This window comes from Macaca fascicularis, chromosome 9 (assembly GCF_037993035.2).
Source record: "Macaca fascicularis isolate 582-1 chromosome 9, T2T-MFA8v1.1".
Classification (NCBI taxonomy): Eukaryota; Metazoa; Chordata; class Mammalia; order Primates; family Cercopithecidae; genus Macaca; species Macaca fascicularis.
Window position 1 is genome coordinate 20,760,038 of NC_088383.1, and position 24,651 is coordinate 20,784,688.

Consider the following 24,651-nt stretch of genomic DNA (forward strand, 5'->3'; position numbering starts at 1 on the left):
ATAATTGAGGATAATCTCCCTATCTTAAACTCAATTGATGAGTAACTTTAATTCCATCTGTAATTTCCACCTGGAATTCCTCATTCTGCTCCCAAACTGATTTGGGGTTCATTCACCCAGTGCACAGAACAAGACAATACTGACACCAGGATTTGCAGCAAGAGAAAGTGAACTAATTACTGCATGGTCCCAAGCAAGGAGAATAGGCTGCTACTGCTTAAGACTTGAACTTCCAGGTGGCCAAAAAGCAAAAAATTGGAAGGGAAGGGTGCATTTTAGGAAAGAAGAACTTAGAGGCAAAATTGTAAATCAATACATGGAGGTTATACATTGGTTTGGCCCAGCAAGGTGGGATATCTTCAAGTGGGGGCTTACAGGTCGTTGGTAAATTTAGAGATTCTTTGATTTGCAATTGGTGAAGGAAGCAAGGTTTTGTCTAAAAAGTTGGGGTCAGCAGAAAAGAATATTACAGTTTGGCCTGTGGGTGTGACCTATCCAGGTCCCTCAGGAAGAAATTTAGAACAAAGAATGACAATTGAAATTCAGTCCTCCTTTCCCTCTTTTTGTTTGAGACAGAATTTCAACCTTGTTGCCCAGACTGGAGTGCAATGGTGCAATCTTGGCTCACTGCAATCTCCACCTCCCGGGTACAAGCGATTCTCCTGCCTCAGCCTCTTGAGTAGCTGGGATTATAGGTGCCCACCACCATGCCCGGCTAATTTTGTATTTTTGGTAGAGACGGAGTTTTGTTATGTTGGTCAGCCTGGTCTCAAATTCCTGACCTCAGGTGATCCACCAGCCCCAGCCTCCCAAAGTGCTGGGATTACAAGCATAAGCCACCACCCCTGGCCTCTGTTCCCTCTTGTCTGAGGCCTATGTGACAGGGCTCAGCGTTTTCCATCTGGTGGAGATCTGGATTTCTGTAAAACATCTCAGGGACACAGGTCAAGGAGGTATATTCAGTTTCTACAAGGAGCCAAACATCTGGTGACTTTAACTTACTGGGGGGCTATTTTTTAAGCTATTATTAACCTTCTTACTTCTCAGATTGCTCACTGACTCCTCAAGGCTCACTGGGTACCTGGAATTTCTCTTGAAGGGACTCACAATTTTTCCTTTATTTCCATGCTTGTGGGGAGGTGTGTGGCAGGCTTCTAGAGGCCACTCACAAACTGAGGCTCATGGCCTTCTTCCATATTCAGACCAACAGCATCACATCTTCAAATCCCTCTCACTCACCAGTCTCACGGTATTCTCAATGTGAGAAGAAAGACCTGGTGGAGGCAAAGTTTCATCCTTGGAAACTGCAGAAAAAAATATATTGTGTATGTATAAATGTACCCTTGAAAAATCAGAAGGAGAGCCTGTCTGAAATTTGGTTATTTGTTGTCAACATTAGTAAATACATTCTAATAAAATATCTGTAAGTTACCAGTATTCAAAATATTAGAAAGTTTCAACTGGGTTTAAACAAGTCATTTGTCAATGCCAATTTAGAAATTTAAACTGTTATTTGGGGGCTGTAGAACCTGTTTCAATGTGATAGGTGGCTTTGTAATATTTTTATTTATTTTATATTTTTGAATTGAATTGAAAAAGCTCTTTTTTAAACTTTGGTTTTGGGGGTACATGTGGAGGTTTGTTACATAGATAGATTGTGTTTAATGGGGAATTTGTGTACAGGTTATTTCATCACCCAGGTAACAGGCATAATACCTGATAGACAGTTTTTTTATCCTCTCCCTCCTCCCACCCTCCACCCTCAATAGTCTCCAGTGTCTGTCGTTCCCTTCTTTGTGACCATTTGTTCTCAATATTTAGCTTAATAGGTAGTTTTATATGAGATTTGGAAGTCTTAGTCTAGTCATCTTCATGTGCATTAAAATAAGGGAGTCCATGTACCCAGGAGTTCTGCCAACATTTAGCAAACTATTAGCACATTCTCAGAAATAGCAACCAATGTCCTGCAATGTCTGCACCTGATCAAAATGTAATGTAGTTTGTTCATTTTCCGACTCTTTAAAATTAGCTTGGAAAGAAAAGGTTAACTCTATACCATTGAAACAAAAAATATGACCCTTATTTTTAAATTCATGTTTAGTTAAGTAATTACCCAGTCAGTGGGTGGAGTCCACTGCTAGTGTATATTCTGTTGATTTATTTTTTTTTAATTTACCCTCTATTTAATAAAATACATTTGTTTTCCTTGAAAAATGTTGTAGTGTATTTACTCTATCAGCATATAGTTTTTGACCTTGACACTTTCTTCTTTAAATATTATTTCAAAACATACCAAGTATATAGGAGTTACCAAGATGAAGCATATTTGTGGTTAATTCAAAACTTTTAATGAGAAATTGCAAACCTTAAGTTAAAATATGTAAGATATTTTCATTTCTTTTAAGTTTTTAAATGTTGACATTTGATTATACCCTCGGTGATAATTTTTTAGTTAAAAATATGCTGGCACCTTCTGCCCTATCCCACAGATTATTATAGGCATATTAGAATGACTCGTCATGGGCTTTAGAGTCAGAGAACTCAGGGTTCAAGATTTGGCTCTATACCTTTCGACCTTTAATAACTGTGAAAAGGGGACTTGTGTGGTCGTTCATGACTGTAATCCCAGCACTTTGGGAGGCCGAGGTGGGTGGATCACTTGCGCTCAGGAGTCTGAGACCAGCCTGGGCCACATAGAAAAACTTCGTCTCAACCAAAAGCACGAAAATACGCCCTCTCAACAAAAAGTACAAAAATTAACCAGATGTGGTGGCATGCGCCTCTGGTCCCAGCTACCTGGGAGGATAGCTGGAGCCTGGGAGGCAGAGGTTGTAATGAGCTGAGATGCTACCACTGCACTCCAGCCTGGGCAACAAAACAAGACAAAAAAAAAAAAAAAAAAAAAGAAAAAGAGAAAGAAAAAGAAAGGAAGAAAGGAAGGAAGGAAGGAAGGAAGGAAGGAAGGAAGGAAGGAAGGAAGGAAGGAAGGAGAGAAGAAAACCAGTACATTAAATTTCTCTAAGCCTACATCTTTTTTTCTCATTTGTGCAACGTATTAATAGCTATATCATAGGAATCTTGTGAGGATTAAAGAATAAGCACAATGTGGTTAATGTTAAATTTAAACATTTAATTAATATTTAATATTATATCAAATAGTATTTCTTTGTATTTAATTATCTGCAATGTTTAATTTTTATCTTGTTTAATGTAATAGCAATGCTAGAACCATAGCTATAGCTTTGTTACTTATTTTTTTTTTTTAACTTTTTTTAACTCCCCCCCACCCACTCCCCCACCACTGCCAGCTCGTCTTATGTTTTTGGTTAGAAAACAAGTGCAAATATAATTTGGGATTAATTATGGAGGAATATGCAATAATGCAATGGTCATCAAAGCCTTTAATAAGTCATTGTGAGCTTATCCTTTCATGTTGTTTTATAAAAGCACTCTATAGGGGTTTGGACATTCTCGTGAAGGAACAAGATAAAGGTAATTTCTGGTGAGACTCACATAGTCTTGGAGAGGAAAGCAGGATAATCCCTAAGACAGAGTAAGGATTTCTTGGCAATGTTTTGCACAAATGAGACAAAGGGAACAAACTTGGGGTCTTATTCAAGCGACTATTATAAAATGATTGAAATGAATGAGATACTGCAACGTAAAACCCAAATTAAGTAAAGATAGACACGAAGGAGGAGAAATGCACATCAAAGGGAAAAGGTCAAATCTACTAGGGTAATTCAGCAAAATTCAAAGTGGAAAATGTAACGTCTGTGCTTCACCTTTGAATATAGTTAAAGATGATGGATTAACTGAAATATTGTATGAAAAATGCAAATGCTTGTATCATTTCCTGGCATTAGTAAGTACTAAATGGAGCTTAGCTATAATTACTATTTTTTTTTTTTTTTTTTGAGATAGAGTCTCTCTCTGTCACCCAGGTTGGAGTTTAGAGGCACAATCTCAGCTCACTGGAATCTCTGCCTCCCAGGTTCAAGTAATTTTCCTGCCTCAGCCTCCCAAGTAGCTAGGATTACAGGTGCCCGCCACCATGCCTGTCTAATTTTTGTATTTGTAGTAGAGATGGATTTCACCACGTTGGCCAGGCTGGTCTCGACCTCCTGACCTGAAGTGATCTGCCTGCCTCAACCTCCCAAAGTGCTGGGATTACAGGTGTGAGCCACCACACCCAACCTACTACTACTATTTGTGCTTCAACTATTACTATTATGTTACATTTGGTTCTATGTCACACCTGTTTGGTGTTAGGCTCAGATGAGGAGAGAAAATGTCATATATAACTTAATTACTACTTGCTGTGCACTGGATTCTCTGTTATGTGCTTTACATGCATGATCTCATGTAATACATACAGCAAAGCAGGTTCCATGAGGTAGGTTCTGTGATTATCTCCTTTATACAGATGAATAAGCTGAGATTTAGACCGAATGAATTGCCCAAGACCGGAGCTGGGATTTGACCTCTGGGCAGTTTGGTTGCTAGGAACCATTAGGAGCTGATTTAATGCTTTCTCATCACAAGGGATTGTCAGGGACAGAAGGCAGGTGGAGATCTTCTTGGAAGCTGGAACATTGTAGTATTTAGTGTCCCAAAGAAGAGAAGAACAGCAAAGCAAGAGGTAATGATACAGCACCATTTTTTCTTTCTAAAGAATTAGGACCTCATGAAGAGAACTGTTCACATATACTGCAAAGGGATTGATGAGGACCTTGTCATTCTTTCAACCACATTGTGTTGACTTGGGACATACCATCATGAACCTTTTAATAATTACAAGATAAATTTAAAAAGCTGTCAAAACATAGAAGACAGACCATAGCATCATGTTAGTGTCAAATTGTATCACAGTGAGAAATTTTATTATAAGGTGTCCTTTTTTAGATTCTTTGAGCTAAAAGTCCTTTTCAAATATAATCTTATCAGTGAAGACCATCCTCATAGTTCCCATTTAATTTTGCACAATGATCACCCAATGTCCATTTCTTGTCTATTTGGCGCCCATGAGTCTTGTCCCCTAGTGTATCATAGAAATTACTTATATTGGGCCAGATGCATAATCCCAGCACTTTGGGAAGCTGAGGCAAGTGGATCACGTGAGGTCAGGAGTATGAGACTAGCCTGGCCAACATGTTGAAACCCTTTCTCTACTAAAAATACAAAAAATCAACCAGGTGTGGTGGCAGGTGCCTGTAATCCCAGCTATTCTGGAGGCTGAGGCAGGAGAATCACTTGAACCTGGGAGGTGGAGGTTGCAGTGAGCCGAGATTGTGCCACTGCACTCCAGCCTGGGCAACAAGAGTGAAACTCTGTCAAAAAAAAAAAAAAAAATTACATCGTTTACCATATGTCCCTTTCCTTAAGTGTACACCCTATAAAGGCAAGCATTTCTGTCTTTTTAATTTATTCTTATATCTCCAGAGCCTGGATGGCTTTAGGCACTTAGTAAGTCATGATTGATGAATGAGAGGCACCTTTTCAGGGTGAATAGGCTGCGATGCTGGTTTGGAGCAATGGGTGAGTAATTTTTCTTCAGAAAATCCAACAGGTTCAAGAAGGAATTTCAGGGACCATTAGCCATAGAATAGTCCAGGACATGAACGAAGGCATCTGCAAAGGCAACGCAGGTCAAGTAAGGGAGACATTGCAGCAGACAGCCGAGGCCATTTCATCCCTGAGGTGACGTTCAGCCCCATAAAGGCGAGCACCCGGATGTAAAGAATACACTCAAAGCAGGATTGGAAAGTCAGGGAAATCTCACTCACCTTGACAGTGGTGACAGCTCTGTTAGAAGGCATGATAGGTCAAAGTTGGCAAACGTAGCAAGAATGAAAATCGGGACCGGAAATCAGTGACCTCATAAGGAGAATCAGCCCAGCAGAGCAGGTGTCAGTCATTAATTATTTTGTCCTAAGGTCACTATGTACTCGAAATGTTTTTGTAGTTTTACCCTTAAGTGCTTAGTAAAGTTCCCTGAATAACTTTGACGTTGGCTTAGCTTATTAACTAAGGGGAAAAGCATTTCAGCCACACCTAGACAAATGTGGTTTGGAGTTAGGATGTTCCAGCGGGAGAAGGGTGTCAGCTGTGGAGTTAAGAAACCGGGTGGGGTTCAGGGGAGCTGGGCAGAGTTAGAGACAGGGTGGGGGTGACTGGACTTGGGTTGGCGTCCATGAGTTCCCTCCAGGGTGTTGTCTGGCAAAGAGGGTCTACGGTCATGGGACATATGTGTTCCCTGGGGTAAGTCAACCCAAATGTAAAAAAAAAAAAAACACTTGTTGCACCCTGAGACATGCTTTTAGAGTTTCTCTGGGTCTCCTTGAAGGTCACCACTGTGCAGGAAAGAGTCTGGACTGTTTGATTCACTCCCGTTTTTCACATGTCTCATCTTTATGCTGATTCAAATGATTACAAAACTCCTAAGGGAACAGTTTGGCTATTGGCACCAAAGAATTGTTTTGACAGGAAATCTCCTAATACAGCAAAAGGGTCGGTACAGTTCAAAACAAGGGTGTTCATGCAGTGTTTTTATCATGTGCGCCAGAGTTCACCGACGTTCACGACTGATGTTTGTCCACGGAGTTCCCGGAGTGCTTTGTGGCAGAGATTTCAGGTGGAGGGAGCCTAGAGATGCCTTAGAAATGATTTAAAAAAAAAAAAAAAAAACTTCTATGGGATGCTGACTGATTCTATGCTTATTGGATGGCACACTCAACAGAGTAGTTTGTGGGTCTGTTTGTTTTGTTTTGTGGATTATAGTTCTAGATTTAAAGGGAGTATGTATCTAATCTGGCTTCCCACTACTGAATTATTGGGATTAACCTTCTCCTTCTACCCCTCCCCCCCCTCCCCCTCCCCCCCCCCTCCTCCTCCTCCTCCTCCTCCTCCTCCTCCTCCTTCTTTTTCTTCTTCTTCTTTGAGGTGAGACCTTACTCCCTCAGCCAGGCTGTAGTGCAGTGGCACAATCATGGCTCAACGCAGCCTCAAACTCCTGGGTTCAAACCATTCTCTCCATTCTCTCTCCTCAACCTTTGGAGCAGCTGGGACTACAGGTGTGCACCACAGTTCCCAGCTGAAATGACCATTTCTTTAATCTAGTGTTTGTCGAAGTATGATCCTTTGCACACTGAACCAGAAGTGTAGTTTTAGCAAATCTGGACTTGACCAAAACATTTGTAAAATATCTTATAAAACATTATATAAAGTTTACTTTTTACTAACAAAAAAAGTACATGATAAGAAATTCCATTTCATTTATTTGGTATCACAAAGATCTATTTCCACTGCAAAGTAGTATTAGGGGTGTTGGGTGGCATGCAGTATTTGGTACTCCCTAAAATGATCTGGCATCAAAAGGGGATTTGAGAGTCACTTCTGGGAACCAATTTTTGGTTCTTATGAGGACTTACCATAAATGATTTGTAAGGTTTTTCCTTTATGTTGAAGCCAGATTACCATACTCTTAAGACTTAAGACATGCATCTGGGTGGCCAAAGAAGGCAGAGAGGGACAGAGCCAGCTCAGTAAGATAGTGGGTAGATGTGTAAACCTCCTCTCACTAAATTAGGCTTGACCCAGTGCACAGCTTTCTAGCAAAGTTCAGCAACATTTATGATCACAGTGGATTATCTCTGTTATTCCTGCCAGTGAAATCAGTAGCAAGTGTAGGACTATTAATGAGCTTGCGTTTGTGATTTAATTTAGAGTGCAGGTCCAACTTCAGGAAAATGGCGTGCAGTAGACCTGCAGAGGGTTTGAGATGAAGCCTTTTTTCTGCTTGGAAACAATTTCTATTAGGCAGACACGGAACGATTTTCTTTTAAACCATGGACTCTCCCCTTACTGGTTAGTATTGAGGGGAGCAACTCGCTTTCTAGAAATAGAGTCTTCCTAAGTTCCACAGGGCACGTCAGCTGCTGTCTCTTTCCTACTTTGCTCAACTTTGGCTGGTCGTTGACTCTCGATCATGTTCATTGTAAAAGACGTTGCAATGTGTAGGAATTGCAGAAGTAGGATCCCTGCCCTCAGAGGACTGTAGGTCTAATAGAGGAATAAGTAAAACACACAAACACTTGGGAAATAAGGTGCCATATGCTTGAGAACAGGATCATATTTTGCTAAAGAACTGAATGCGTCAGATGCAGACAAGCAAATTTTCTTTCTACGAGCTGGAGTATTACTAGATAAGGCTTCTTGAAAGAAATAACATTTGAATTGAACTTTAAAGAGTATGTGTGATGTTAGTAGATAGAGTTAGAGGCAGAAAGCATTTCAGTTAAAGGGATCACAAGGCCGGAAAAGCTGAGGGCTTGTCTAGGGGACCTGGGGGAAATCTGGCTGGACTGTCAGGGAAGTTGGAGGATTTCTCAGAGACAAGGATGGGAAGTTTCATTGGCACCTGTTCTTGGAGGTTCTTGTGCAAGGCTAAGGAATGTAAGCTACTTATGATCTGGGGGAAGCAACTGTCAGAATTGTTGTAGAGGAAACCTCGTCATGGGGTAGATGATTCATCTGAATGACTTCTCTGGCACCCTCTAAAGTGTCACTCCTTAAACCAATCATATCTTTCTCAGACTGAAGGTCCAAAAATTAAATCATACATGCAAAGCAATTTGTCAGTGCTCCATAGTATATGGTTAGCCTTATAATCCTTCCTTAGGATCCAATATAGGAAATTGTGCAGAAGGCAGAATTGTATGCCGTTTAGTTTTTCAGTTAATGTTCAGTAATATGGCTGCGATAGAAAATAAACGGGAAAGAAATGCTGCATGAGTTAGTGGCTCTTTCTCAGTTTTACTCATTGATTGTGTCACAAAAAGTAGATAACAGAAGGTTGTAATGAGCATCATGGACATAATAGAATGCTATGGTTTTCATTCAAGAAGAACAATCCAAGAGGCCAAAAAGATAAAATGGAATAAAGTTCATTTTTAGAAATATTTTTAAGCAGAAATTTTGAATAACTAAGTTAGGATTAAGCCAGCTAATGACCTTGATAATTAACAGTCATAGAGGTAGTAAAAGGTCCAAAACTTGGCTAGAAAATAAAAGATAAATAAGATGGAAATAAAGGTACTGTATGGTGTGTGTGTGCACACATGTGCACTAGTCAATGTTCAATCTCTTCCCAGTATGCTCAGCTGAGCATAAGTAGGATTCAGAGTTCTTACTGTGAATTTCTGTTTTATAGCAGAAATGGAAATCCAAAATGTGATTAATTCAAATTTTCTAAGACATCAACAGCAAAATTTATTTCCTTCAACTGTCTATTTTCCTTTCAAAATAAAATAAAATGCAGGCATTTGAGAATCAGAGCGATGAGAGATTTTTGTCATCCCTTTCTAGTTCAATGTCATGTAAAATAAGGCACATTTTGATTAAGAGAGAATAACTTGACATGTTGATTTTTTGTGATGTGTGCAAAAGCACTCTATGCAAATTTACTTCTGAAATTTTTGTAACATTTTTCTTGAAAAAAATAACCCTAGCAGCATTTTTCTGGAGCATTTTCTTCAGACAGACTCCACAAAATTTGAGGACAATCAGCGGTGGGGATTGCGAGTTCAAACATTGGTTCCCAGTTTATCCTTCCCCATTTCTTATTTTCAAGTCCATTTACACTATGGTTCTGGGAGAGTAATAAAGGAACCAGAAGGAAAAAGAAAAATAGGTCAGGAGGAAGGATTTGGGATTGCAGAGTAACAGATCTTTTCTATTGTGGTAAAATGAGTTTTGCTATCTTTGAAACTGATTTGAAACCAGTAAGAGAAAATTATGCTTCAACATTTGAAAATCTTTGCAGAAACTGGATCTTTTCCTCAGCTTGATTGTGGTGAAATGTATACAAATGATGTTGGTTTCTCAACCCTCAACCCACACTATGCTGCATGTATATCTTCCTCTAAGAAAGGAAAACATTTTAAAAGCCAATTTTTAAAGAGGAAACAAAGCAATTAGTCGGGCGTGGTGGTGCGTGCCTGTAGTCCCAGCTACTCTGGAGGCTGAGGCAGGAGAATCGCTTAAACCCTGGAGGCAGAGGTTGCAGTGAGCTGAGATTGTGCCACTGCACTCCAGCCTAGACCACAGTGAGATTACATCTCCAAAAAAAAAAAAAAAAGAAAGAAACACAGTATCACTATATCTGAGTAGTTATGATGGAATCACTCCATATGCGTCTAGTGATAGGAACTCTGTGTATCAGTATTTTTTAAATTCAGTTTCTAAATGTTTCATAGATTTTTGAGTTATGACAATGTTGCATAGCAGATAAAAGCATTTCTGTTTCTAGCAACTGTAACTGTTATCAGGTTAAATATTATCTTTTGGCTAGCTTAAAGTTGTTCAACTCAGATGTTTCCTAGGTGTTATTACAAATTACATTGCAGGTACTTAAAAAACTCATACATAAACGTATCTGATCTTCTGGTAATTAATATTAGCCAGAGATTGCCCACATTGAAAGAAGCTTAGAAAATATGTGATTCTATCTAAAATGAAAATTCAATTAAAGATTTGAAGATGGCCTCAATAAATTGTTTGCATTTCACTGAATATAAGTTGATCATTGAATTCTGTGATGATAAAATAACATTTATTGCTATTTATTTTGTAGATCAGCAAAATAAGGGAGGGAAGGTGAAGTGAGATAGAATGAGAAGGAGACAGAGGGAGGGGAGTTGAAGGGAGATAGAATGAGAAAGAGAGAGAGGGAGAGGAGAGAGAGAGAATTAGATGATACAACTGTAGTAAACTGGGACTTGACCAAGTTTTTCTAGGTCACCATTATTTCTATTACTTTGTATTCAAATCCAACTCCATAGATTGTTTGTCGCCTCCATAACTCACTCTCCCTTTCTTCCAGGGTAACACAATTCTTAGTTGGGCACACAGCTATTAGCTTATGAAGTATTTTCTCATGCACCCATGCATCTTGATATGACTGTGTGACTAAGTTTTTGCCCAATGTGAGTAGAAATGTTGTGTGCAAAATCTCTCTTGCTTTTACTTTAAAAACTAAAAGATTGCTTCCTCTCTCTGTGGGCTGGAATGTGGACCTGATAACCTAGCTTGAAGTATGCCTTCAAGGGCCATGCCCTAGTGGATAGATGAAGTGGGTGGCACCTGCATCCCTGAATGACCTCATGGAGCAAAATCACTCACTCAGCCTGGCTGCCTGCCTGCCTCTGGAGAAAAAAATAAACCTGTAACTTCATTAAGTCACTATTTGGGGCTTTGTTATAATAGTTTAGTCTATCCCTTAATTAATTATTTCAGCGTTTGAAGTATCGTCTTTAAAGCTTTAATGTGTTTTCCTTCCCTCTTATTTGGTCCTCAGCATGGGTTTTGCATCGATGGAGTAATGTGTCCTACTGAACAAAATTCCAGAAAGTAAGTGCCTTGGTGGGGCTTGAAACAGCTTCCAGCAGCATTGCCACAATATGTCCTGTAAGGATCAACCCTGATGAATTTTGAGAATATGCATAGTAAAGACATTTAGACTGGGCTTGAGCAAGAAAGAATCTGTCAAGTCATTGAAAATAAGTAAGAATGTTCTATAAGCTATAAATGTACTTTTTACAAATTATTGGCTATAAGATATGTGGATGTAAATATTTGGAAAATGTCACATGGGCATCACATATTTCTTAATCAGACTCTGGATTTTTTTAGAAAGAGAGAGTCTCACTCTGTCACCCAGGCTGGCATGAGATTATGCCATTATAGCTCATTGCAGCCTCAAACTCCTGGGCCCAAGTGATCCTCCCATCTCAGCCTCCTAAGTATCTGAACTACAGCCATGCACTAGTGTACAAAACTAAAATAAAAGCTTTTTCCCATCTCTTGGATTTAAACAATGTATCTTCTTGGAATAGAGCATAATCATTTAAAGAAACATTAAGGTTGCAAATTCCATTAGTAAATACGATCTTGACTCTAGCCGAAGTGAAATAATTTATTTTGCGAATGATAGAATTCCCAAACAAAATCTTTGGATAACTATAGTAGTCCATTCTAGGCAAACTCCTTTAATTTATAATGTGCTCATTGGCATTTGGATTATTTCATCCTTCAACAAGCTATCCTTAGCCCCTATAGTTAATTTAAGCTAAAATGGTTTAAGGTCTTTCTGTTTTATTAGTTACATTGCATAGTTTTTACAAATTAATTTGTTTTTATTGCCAAAATAAATCCTTTTGTGTCTTTTTTCCACTAACACTTTTCAGTTTCAAATTACCCTGTCATCTCCCACATATTAGAGAAGATGTATAAAACGAACTCTGGCTTTTTCTGGGTGTCATACTATTTTGAAATGGCTTTCATTAGGCATTTTGATTTTCAATAGTAAACTTGAGTCATACCATGGGGAATTAAGAACAAGAAGAGGGTTTCTCCTCCACAGATATATATAATATTTCCTTTTTAGCTTAGTCTAATCCCAAACTTCCTTAGTTTTGATTGATGCCACTGCCTTGCACAGGTTGACTGGTCTTTAAGTAAGTGGTCTTGTCTCTGCCTATATCATTAGCCAGTGAATCATTGCAGAATCTAGGGATTAAAATTTCTTAAGCATGCATTAAGAGGAAAAAGAACATCCCTTCAATTAGGGACTAAAGCAATGATAGGATAGGGAATTAAGACCCTGAAAATGACAACTTCCAAAATACCCTAAAGAATAAAATACGAAGTGTAAGCCTGATTACATTTGAAATATTTAGGCTCTGGTTAGATTTGACGATTTATAAAATAATATGAGAGTATCACAGTGCTGGGCACATAGAATGTACTCAGCCAAGGTGAGCTGATTTCTTGCTAAATATTATTCATCTAGAATGATGTGGATGCTGTTTTATGTAAATTCTGGCAGTCAGTGAGCTTTATATCTCTATGTATGATGGTGCGAATCAAATTGTGCCATTATTTTTTTCAATTTTCAATGCTCACTATGTACTAGACACTTTGCCAAGTGCTTGTATTTCGACAAATACACTTGTTTAGTGATTTATATATTAGACATAGGTACATAATAGAAGGCCTTGCATTGCAGGTCGAGAAGGTTGTATTGACTTCAGCAGGTAGTGGAAATTCGTTGCACACACATGATCAAGAAAATGCAGTAAACGTACATTTTAGAAGGATTAATTTAGGTGTGTCTTATAGGATGAATTAAAGTGTGAAGGAAGTAAAGATGGGACCGCAGTTTGGAACTTACTGTGAGTAATTCAGGAGACAAGCAGATGGTGTAAAATTGTGGCTGGTCAAACTCTGATTTTTGTGGTCAGTGAGTTGATTGGGTTTTCTTGGCCATTCTAAGTGTTTGGAAACCCCTAATCTAGGGACTTTTCTTTCCTTCTGTTATGTTATTGGAGGAGAAAAATATTATGGTGAGTTTTGAAACAAACTTTTAGTTGTTTTGACTCATGTGGACTGACATTATTTTGAAGTAGCAAAACCATTCCATGTAAGAAACCGCAACATGAGATAACATTTTAGACCGTAACTTGAGGATTTCAAAACAATGAAAACACCATGTATGATTAGTCCTTTAAAGCTTGGGTGACCACTCTTTGAGGTGTATTTATGAATAATTTTTTGGTATATGATGGTATCTATTACATGGCAAAGCTGAATAGTGATACTTAAAAAATCATTTTCTATTTGGAATCAGTGAGATAACAACCCTCTCTATTATACTTTTCTTAAAAACATACTTGCAGGAGTCCTCCCTAATCCATGGGGCATATGTTCCAAGACTCCCAGTGGATCCCTGAAAGCTCAGAGAGAACCAAATCCTGTATGTACTATAATTTTTCTATACATACATGCCTATGATAAAGTTTAAATAAACTATACACTGTAAGAAATGAACAACAATAACCAATAATACAATAGAACTATTATAACAGGATACTGTAATAAAAGTTATATAAATGTGCAATCTCTCTCTTTCTCTCTCTCAAGTTATTTTATTGTACTGACCTCATCTATTTTCAGACAGCAGTTGACTGTGGGAAACTGAAACTTTGGAAAGCAAAACCCAAGATAAGGGGGACTACTGTATTAAAATTAGAAATGTTGCTGAAGTGATATTTTGGAATTATCTATGAAATAAAGCATTCAGGACTTTCCATGAGTTACCTATATTCTCCCAACATCATCTATCTTTGCTTTCATTATTCTTTTTCTATTTTCTTATTCCTTTAATGCCTCTACCTTATGTCATGCTGTTATTACCCCCAGGATGTTTAATTTCAATTACTGCATCTTCAAGAACCATTTAACATACTATGGAAATCAGCAAAGATGATTCACAAAAATAACTTTGCATGTTTTTAATTCTTAGGAGTTTGCAAAAACAGTTTTCTATCAATTATCTCATTTTAATTTTCTTAACGATCTTATGAGATCCAGAATGTTATTTTCCAATTATTACACAAGAGTAATTTAAAATTAAGTTGTACTCAAGTGAGCCTTGAGCCTGCCTACATCTTTGAATGAGTTGAGGGTTTTTTCCAATATCCCAGTTACCTCCCATTTCTCCTATTTCTGAAATTTATGTGTAAGATGCCAGTTTTTATTTATTTATTTATTTATTGAGACGGAGTCTTGCTCTGTCACCCAGGCTGGTGCACAGTGGCATGATCCCAGCCTACTGCAACCTCTGCCTCCTGGGTTCAGTAGATTCCCCTGCCTCAGCCTCCTGAGTAGCTGGGATTACAGACATGTGCCACCATGTCTGGATAATTTTTGTATTTTTGGTAGAGGCGGGGTTTCACCATGTTGGTCAGGCTGGTCTTGAACTCCTGAACTCAAGTCATCCACCTGCCTCGGCCTCCCAAAGTGCTGAGATTACAGGCATGAGCCACCGCATCTGGCCACCAAATTCTTTTGAGAATGGAGCCTTTCACTTTCTCCCCCATTGACTCCTTTACACTGAGAATCTTTCAATGCTTAAGGCTAAGGCTAGTTACAAAGACTTAATTAGTAACTGAGCGCTTTCTAATTCGATGGAATATCTACTAGATTTACTGATTGACATCATCTATATGATGCCAGATAACAGAATTTTTAACAGAACGTTCTTACTTTTTGACAAGATGTGACAATAAAAATGTTAAAGATTTGTTACATTATTGAGAAAATGAAAAGGGTCAAAGAATTTCAATAATTACAATATTAAATAAAAATTGCTTATATATTTCCTAATTATTGAAACTGCCAAAAAATTCTGATAACTTCTCCAGTTTCCTGTTGTAGAAGGCATGGTAATTTATTAGCAGTTTTAAGTGATTGGGTCATGACAGTTCATATATCTTATTATTATGCAAAGCCTATATTGACAGTGTACTAATTCTCAACGTCCACATTTAACTGAAAGAATGCCTAGCTTTAACTTAATGCTCTAGTTACTTCTTCATACAATCATCTTATGTTGTTAGACATTTTGGCAAGGTTTTGACTGCTGGTTCCAGCTCAAGTTCATGTGTTAATACTTGACATGTTTCTGGTAATGTTGACATTGAGTGCTTACTAAGTGCCTAGTTAAGTGACTAGTAGACTTTTCTTGTGATGGATTCCTAAATGATGGAACTCCAGCTGATACTGAAATAATTTGAATGTTTAAAATAAGATTCAGGTACATACAAAGTTAGAGTTGCTTGTTTTTCCTCCTAAGATGTTAAACATTTCACTTATGTTTCCGCCACTACTCCACACAATAAATATCAATGCATTATTATCCATTATTCTAGAGTAGCAATGTTAACTTGAGTATACCAATAAAGATAAGGGGGTCAGGCAATTTCCATTCTTTAATCAAGGAAAACAAGAAGCCCAGAAGAGGGTCAATATCATTAGGAAGCTGAATAAATGTTTAGGTTAATAAAGGAAATGCAAAGGAAGAGGTTAGTGAAATTTGAAAAAAATCGGGCCAAAAACTAGTAGATCCAGGACTTATATCCAGTTCTGTCTGACTCCAAAGTCAGGTGCTGCTTTTTCAGCTCTGCTGCCTTGCTTCCATAAATAGATGTCATGAAGCTATGTGGTAGAGCTAAATCGATGAATCAAATATAATAGCGTGAAAAGTTTCAAAGGACAAATATTAAGTTCTGAACTTGGATTCAAAGAAACAACTCTGAACAAATGGATGAGATGTGGATAAACAGTAGCATATGTCAGAAAGATTTGTTAAATGTAAGTTCAATATTGGCCAACATTCTGACAAGGCCAGCCAAGATTATGCCTTGAACAGTGTTAAAAGCAGAACAGTCTCAAGAGCAAATAAAATGAAAGCACCATTACATAGTGGTTGCTTGTGCTTGAGTCTTGGTTTTGTTTTTGCTTTTGTTTTTCCTACACTACCAAGGAAAATTTGTCAACAAAAATTTCTTTTTCTTTTTCTTTTTCTTTCTTTTTTCTTTTCTTTTCTTTTCTTTTTTTTTTAGGTTACTCTACTTCCTACATGAGTTTATAATGGTTGACTTCAAATGAGTGGTTGGTCACAGGGAACACACACAAAATAATCCTGAGAACTTACGTCCCCTTTTCTTTTCCTAGAATATTGAAATAGTTTGAATAGTGTCTCCTAGGGTCAATCCTGTGGCTGCTCTTTTCATGCTATTTCTTTCTGCTTTCTTCGCACTTGGAAAAAAAATCATAGAGAAGGATGGGTAACGAAAAGGAAAATTCATTTTAAGGATTTTGCATCAAATTCTACATGCCTCTCAATTGTCCAGTGTTCCCTCACCTCCACACTTGTTAGTGCTACGGAAGGGCATCTCTGTTTAGATCAGTGATGTGCAAATATTACTGTCTCTGGATCCGCTTAATTTTTTTTTTTTTTTTTCTTGAGAGACAGGCTCTCACTCCTGCCCTGGCTGGAGTGTGGTGGCATGATCTATCTCAGCTCACTGCAGCCTCGACTCCCTGGGCTCAGGTGACCCTCTCACTCAGCCTCCTGAGTATCCAGGCCTACAGGCATGCACCACCACACTTGGCTAATTTTTGTATTTTTTTGTAGAGATGGTGTTTTGCCATGTTGCCCAGGCTGGTCTCAAACTCCTGAGCTCAGGCGATCCACCCAACTCAGCCTCCAAAAGTGCTGGCATTACAGGCATGAACCACAATTACAGGCATGCCCAGCCTAAACTTTTAAAAAGTATTGAGGACCTATTAACAATAATTTGTTTATTGTGAGTTATATCTCTCGATATTTACTATGTCAGAAATTAAAGATGAGAGTTTAAAAACTTGCCTAACGACTTCTTTAAAAATATAAACCCTTACATCTTTACATAAATGAGATTTTTATGAGAAAAAATGTGAAATTCTGAAAAGAAAAAAATCTTAGAAGAATCATAATATGTATGTTTTTGCAAATCTCTTCAGCGTTCAACTCAATGGAAAATGACTAGATTTGTGTATCTGCTTCTGTATTCAGTCTCCCATTCTATCCTAGTCATATAACCTCTGGACAGTTTCACTGTATACTTGTGATAGAATGAGAAAGAAAAAGATAGTGTCTCCGTATTAATATGAAAAGAGTTTTTGACTTCATAGCTCCCTTGAAAGGATCTCAGGAACACCTACAGGTTCCCAGAACACCCTACTTTGAAAACCACTAGTTAGGATATTAGTGTGTGTTTTTAAATCTTCTAATTATGCCCTTCGTAGTTACCAATAACATGTTCTGTATACTAGAGTATGGATCAGTTATTCATTGAAACATCTTAGTAGAGAAGCTAGTGATTGAAACTTGGAAAATAGGCTGGGTGTGGTGGCTCACGCCTGTAATCTCAGCACTTTGGGAGGCTGAGGCAGGTGGATCACTTGAGATCAGGAGTTCGAGACCATCCTGGCCAATATGGCAAAACCCTGTCTCTACTAAAAATACAAAAATTAGCCAGGCGTCGTGGCTGGTGCCTGTAGTCCCAGTTACTTGGGAAGCTGAGGCAGGAGAATCGCTTGAACCCAAGAGGCAGAGGTTGCAGTGAGTGGAGATGCGCCACTGCACGGCACTGCAGCCTGGGTGACAGAGTGAGACTTTATCTAAAAAAAAAAAAAAAAAAAAACCCCGAAAACTTGGAAAATAATTTATATAAGTGAAATATTGCCTCAGGAGTACCTGGGATAAATAAAAAGTGTGAGTGCATGCATATTCACAAATGTATGTCACACATGTAAAATCTAAACACATTTTCTGTTAATCAACAGAGAATGAAATAATAGAAATCACTCAAAATATCGATGGTGGCATAGACAGTATTTTCTTCTGTCTTGGGTGTAAAAGTGTTAAAACTTATTCAGGTCACTTGACACAAAAGTAAGAGTAAAATAGATTATTTCTTGAAATAGTAATAGACAGCTTTTTATAATTACATAGACAACATTAGCAGGATGTAAGTCACTTACAAATGACATTAATGCTGAGCCAACCAAAAGAAGGAAGAAAACACAACTTTGAATTACTTCTGCACAGCCCACATTCTATCATGTGTAATTTTTTAATTGCAGTTTGCTGTGTGGTCTTGTGAAGGAACACGCCTATCACTCCACTTCTGACGGTGCAAGATGCTTTGGTGTTCAACTGTGATAAATTATTAATGGATTTTCTATAATTAAAACACTCCCTTTTTGAAGAGCTTTCCTTTCATACCTTTAATTTTAAAAAACAAACTAGGAGACTGGGCTATTGCTTTGGCAAAAGAATGATAAGAAAGTATCGTTTAACAAATATTTATTCAACTGGGTGGATCAAAGGTGATATGAATTTCATTCCCTGATTCTGGGAGTGTACAGGACAACTGGGAAATGATTCAAATGTATCTAGGATTTGGCATAACTTCCAGATTTTATTTTACAGGCCAAGTTCTTTTTCTTCTGGCTATTGACCTCCAATGAACTGTTTGGCAATCTTCAAAACAATAATAATAAAAATGAACAGGAATGGATTACCTAGAGCAGGGTGCAGTGGTCTAGAGGGAGTTAGACCTACAATGAGATCACTATCTAAGAGAGGTTGAGAGAGGGGTGGCCTGAGGAGTTAGGAGGAAAAGCAGGTCAGTGAACAATATTGTAACCAGAGTATGGCTGTAGGGCACAGACCAGCAGTCATTATCAGGGAAGCTCATTCGCAAGTGAGGGATACATTTTAAGTCAGGCAGATGGAACAGAGACAAGGACAACGTTGGAAGAGATGGTACTTGCACAGATCTAGGTGACCAAGTGACATACATCCAAGAAGTTCGTCAAATGATGAGGTTTGAGGTGGGATTGGCCATCCTTATGAGATGTGCAGAGAGGTAGGGTGAGGCTGGTAAAATCAAGGAAAGCACAGTTCCTAAAAAATGTCATTGAAAAGGGAGATAAGCTGAAAATCAGGCAAGATGTATTACCTGAGTATATAGAACAGAAATGTCACAGTTCTGACAATGCCAAGCAGTATTCTTTGGTGACTACCTCTGAAGGAATTTCAACTGTTATGAACATAAATTAAATACTTTGGAGTAATTTGATATACATCTTTTCTCAAGTTTAGCCCATGGCTTAATCTTGCAGAGGGTACTAGAAAAAAAAAAATACCGTTATCTCTGGGAAACATTTTTTATGATAATATAATAGAGGCCAAATTTTGACCCATTGCTTTATTGGAAAGATCATCCGGGACTAGTATTCACTTCCTCCTTGTTCATGACTTAAAGTGCTTGATCATTTTGGGACACGGTACATCCCATTTTATACATATTTTTTTAAATTGTCTTCAAATTCATATGATGACAAGCTCTGTCTATTCTTTTCATTGCCAGTTATTTTTATTTCTCTTAATGGCCATGTCACTCCACCTATTAATCATGCTCTTGGGACCATGAATTAACTCATTCAAGCCACTCGGGCCCCTCCAACTACACTGGAGCGCAACTCATTAAATGACTCATTATAATTGTTTTCAAATCACTAGGGTCTCATTTAATAACTTGCTGGAACCATTCAATTAAATAGTGTCCTAGTGCCCTCAAAATGTATCCCTGTTTAATGACTCAGGCACTCTTAAAAAGAGAATTTATTAAGTGACCACAACTATGCTAGGGTTATAAAGTGGAGTGAGTTATTTTCTTATTTGCTTTCTTTACCTTTCCCTATCTGTGGCCTTCCCAACATGTCTTACTGAGGCACCAGCTATAAATATGTATAAATAGTACAAAAATCTTGGACTAGTGCAACTGTAAGAGATAGTATGTTTCTTGGCCTTAAGTTTAGACATCTACAGGCAGGAAAAACATAGATCAAGAGAGGCCTTGACATTTTGTGCTTTGAGATGAACTCCAAATAGTGCCAGCCAGCAGGTAACCCATATAATTAAAATGAGGACTAACTGTGTAGGCACTGGGTTAAGTCTTTCTCTGAATTTTCTCACTGAATTCTCACAAAAATACTACGGGGTTGTTGGTTTTTAGATTAGCCTGGATGTTACAGAGGAACCAATTGAGGCTTAGAGTAGTGACAGGTGGAATAAATAACAGAACTGGGATCCTAACAGAGGCAGTCTCACGTTTCAGGGCCCTCTCTCATTCATTCATTCGTTCATGTATTTATTCCAGTTTCAATTATTAATGCCCACTCTTGTGACAAATTTGATAGCCTGCTGTGAGTAAAGGACAGGGAGTCTATTATGTCAACTTTTGGGGATAGCCCTGGCCTTCCTCTAATTCCTTTGAACTCCATAGTCATGATAGAGAACTGCTTTTTTCATTTTGTTAATTAATTTTTTAAAAAAATTTAATTTTGTTTTAAATTTCTATTTTAGATTCAGTGGGTATATGTGCAGGTTTGTTACCTGGGTATATTGTGTGTGATGCTGAGGTTTGGGTTATGATCCCATCACCCAGGTACTGAGCATAGTACTAGTTAGTTTTTCAGCCCTTGCTGCTCTCCTTCTCTCCCCTCCCTAGTGGTCCCCAGTGCCTATTGTTGCCATCTGTATGTCCATGAGTTCCTGATGTTTAGCTCCTATTTTTTATAAGTGAGAATATGCGGTATTTGGTTTTCTGAGAACGGTTTTTTTTTTTTTTGAGACGGAGCCTCCCTCAGTCGCCCAGGCTGGAGTGCAGTGGTGTGATCTCGGCTCACTGCAAGCTCCACCTCCCGGGTTCACGCCATTCTCCTGCCTCAGCCTCCCAAATAGCTGGGACTACAGGCGCTGCCACCTCCCCCGGCTAATTTTTTGTGTTTTTAGTAGAGATGGGGTTTCACCGTGTTAGCCAGGATGGTCTCGATCTCCTGACCTCGTGATCCACCCCCCTCAGCCTCCCAAAGTGCTGGGATTACAGGCGTGAGCCACCACGCCCAGCTAATTTTTTTTTTTTTTTTGTATTTTTAAGTAGAGACCGGGTTTCACTGTGTTAGCCAGGATGGTCTCAATCTCCTGACCTCGTGACCCGCCTGCCTCAGCCTCCCAAAGTGCTGGGATTACAGGCGTGAGCCACCACACCTGGCCGCTTTTTTTTTTTTTTAAATCAATAACAGCTAAACCCCACATTTTAAACTGAACTATGTATAACATAGAATAATTATTTAATACCATTTAGACTTCTTGTACTCGTGCAATGTAGTTAGATGTGCATGCATCTGTATATAATGTATTTCTCTCAGTGATACTGATAATTCCCAGCATAGATATGCTCGCTGCTTGTAGAAGTCTAGAATACATATAAGCCACTTGGAAATATTCAGCTCCAGGAAATTCCTGTCCCCGCTCCTTGCTGCTTTCCTTGAGATTCCATCATTTCTGACTTTCCCATGTAGGGTCTAACTTCTGACCTCATTTCTTTCTCACTGATCTGCCATGCACTCTTCTCTCTATGCAATTGCCTAGACATCTGTGATTGCTTCTCTTTTACGTCTTTCTCTCTCTGTCCACCCACTCCCAAAAAATATAAGAACCCAGTTGAGGAGTTAGAATAAAGCAAAATATGCTGCATTCTCCTTAAAAAAAAAAAAAAAAAGTATTGGGTACTTAGTATTTCTATTATATGGATAGTAATACCAAAATGCAATATTACAGTGGTTTGTGTGTCACCCCATGTGAGTAAAAGCACATGATTTCTTGGCTTTCCATTTCTCTGTGTCCCAATTTAAAGTTCCACACACAGCTGGCTTTTTACCATCTTTCCCGTGCACTTTCTTTTCCCTCCTTCTCTTTTCTCCCATTTTTCTTCCACAATCTTCTGTAATTACCATTCACATCTATTAGATTGTGCGATAGAGTTTTGAATGACATTATCCAGAGTCTATAACATGGGAAATAGTATTTTCTGAGCTGTGCTCCTTAACTCCTCAAGCACCTACTGCGGGTGTTGGAAAAAGAAAGCCACAGCTCTCCGCCTCTGCCTCCTCCTTAAAAGCTTCCTGTGTCTTCCCTACAAAGAGATTAGAACTAATTTTAGACCAGTTGCCCTTGGGAGGTCGGTAACCTCTGGAGCGATTATAAAGCTAGGCATGATTGAGGAAACTTCTCTTTCGCTTGTAGATTAATTTCATTTAGCTGTTATAACTTATTTTTTGAAGTAAAACTCAAGTCTAATAAACCAAAGAATTGGTTTCACCTTCAAGTTCTCAACAAAGCCAAAGCCAAATAACATTACATGTGAAATTGCTTTTTTGATTTAAAAAATTGGATTTTTGTTTTTACAGAATAAGTCAAGGGATCCTTACTGAAACAGAGAATAGCCTAGTTTTATTCTCATATTAGATCATTCTCTCTTAATATGCTTATTTATAGAAAAAAGAACTCATGCAAAAAGACACTTACTTTCATTAAAGTAAAACAAGGGACTTTAGAATGATAGAATATTAATATTGACAGTGTGGAGAAATATTCAGGTTACATTATTATTTACTGTAAAAATCATATATACCTGGTACTCAGCAGCTACTTAATAAATGTTTACATATAACAATAATACTTAATAAACACTTAAATATTTCTTTTACTATGTGCCAGCCACTGTCTAAGGGCTCTTAGTGAATTCTCACAACCAGTTAAAGAGGTCTGTGCTATTATCATCTCTGTGTTGGAGGTGAATGTCTGTGGCGTGGTGAATTTGAATGACCTAATTTGTCCAAAGTCATTCAGCTAGTAAGAAGTTGAGTTGGATTCAAACCCAAGCAGCCTGGCTTCCAAGATCCGCTCTTAACCACTATGCCACACTACTAGCCCAGTGCTGTTAAATAAAGATCTTGCTTGTGGAATCACGTGCCAAAAATGCTTGTCGAAATAATTCTACACAGGAAGACGTCAGATGTAAAGTTACGACTAGGACTCCAACTGAAATTGCTTAATGCTGTGTACATAGTCATGTCTAGGCATATTGATTGCTATAAATTCTTAACTCAGATAGTTCCTAGGATTTCATCTTTGGCTATAAAAGCCCAGTCTATAGTAGAATTGTATTTAAAGCAAGATAGCTTTTATAAATAAAGGTAAACTTCTTATATTTTGGTATTTCTTCTGCTTTCTCCTGCAAACCATTCCCGTATTTGATGGTCACTTTCTGCAGCAAGATATTTTGATGTTCTCTGGTGGGCCAGCACGATAAGTCTCAATGAGGATTGTGTTTATCTATAAATAAAACCTTAGTATACAGTACGAGCTAAGACCCAATCAGACAGCAGAAGGAGCCTGGCTTTCTTACTGTTGGCCTAGTTGAAATGGTCTTTTTTTCTTGCCACTGTTACAATTTGCCATTGTCATCACAATCAGATTCACTCAAGGCAGTTCAATTCCATAGATATTTAGAGATCTAGGTTTATTTTATATTACATCCTTAGGGCGTGGCTCTGACCTTCATCAAAGAAGGATAATAATCCCGTTTCAAGGGGCCTGGCATAGGTGATTATATCAGCTTACGCACGCTATGGTGGGGGGGATGCCTAGGTGTGGGGATTGCTTTCATTCAGATGTGGCTGTGACAAGCACACATTTAGCTAGGAGTCCAGTGTGGATAAAAACATAATGCTGAATTGTAAGCCCCACTGTGTACTTACTTCCAAGGCTGAATATACATTCAGAGTGTCTAGTATTCTTGATGTTTGTTGTAGGAAGCATTAAATAATATTTGGAAGAAAAAAGTACCATATCCAGTTACTTCATTGGTTGAAATAGCTGACGACTTATAATAAAGTAGTCTGTGGACTGCTTAAACATTTTGTAGTGAATTCGTGTGTGTGCGTTTTTATAATGGTATTCTCAGTCTTAAATGTCTTTAGAAAGTCATCTAACATAAATAAATTGAGAAAAGTTTTCCTAGTGTAAGGCTGGTCATAAACTCCACCTGATAACTTTGAGACTTGTTTTAAATCAGGTGGAAGCTCTGTGCAAAACGGTGGATTTGTGACCAATATAATAATGGCTCCTTTTGCAAGAAGCAATACTTCTGAAATCAAGGGGAATGCATTAGATGTATACGTAATAAACAATTGAAAATAATTTTGGAGACAGAACTTATTGTAAGTGAAATTCTGCCATAAGTGAAATAGTCCTTTATAGCCTTTTGACTTTCTCATCAGCATGTCATGTCAGAAATGACAACTCATGTCTCCTCAACTAGTTACACAGCCCTTCACAGCACTGTTTCC

At 38.2% G+C, this 24,651-nt stretch overlaps 1 protein-coding gene and 1 long non-coding RNA gene across 4 annotated transcripts in view; one reads left to right on the forward strand and one right to left on the reverse strand.

Annotated features, from left to right (window-relative positions):
- Positions 1-24,651, forward strand: part of PLXDC2 (plexin domain containing 2) — a 467,700-nt gene that overhangs the window by 50,945 nt on the left and 392,104 nt on the right. The window lies entirely within an intron of this gene.
- On the reverse strand, positions 18,742-22,388 carry LOC135965027 (uncharacterized). The gene is made up of 3 exons (XR_010577859.1): positions 22,179-22,388; positions 19,252-19,357; positions 18,742-18,931 (listed from the first exon to the last, which is right to left on the reverse strand). It is a non-coding gene; the product is annotated as an uncharacterized lncRNA (long non-coding RNA).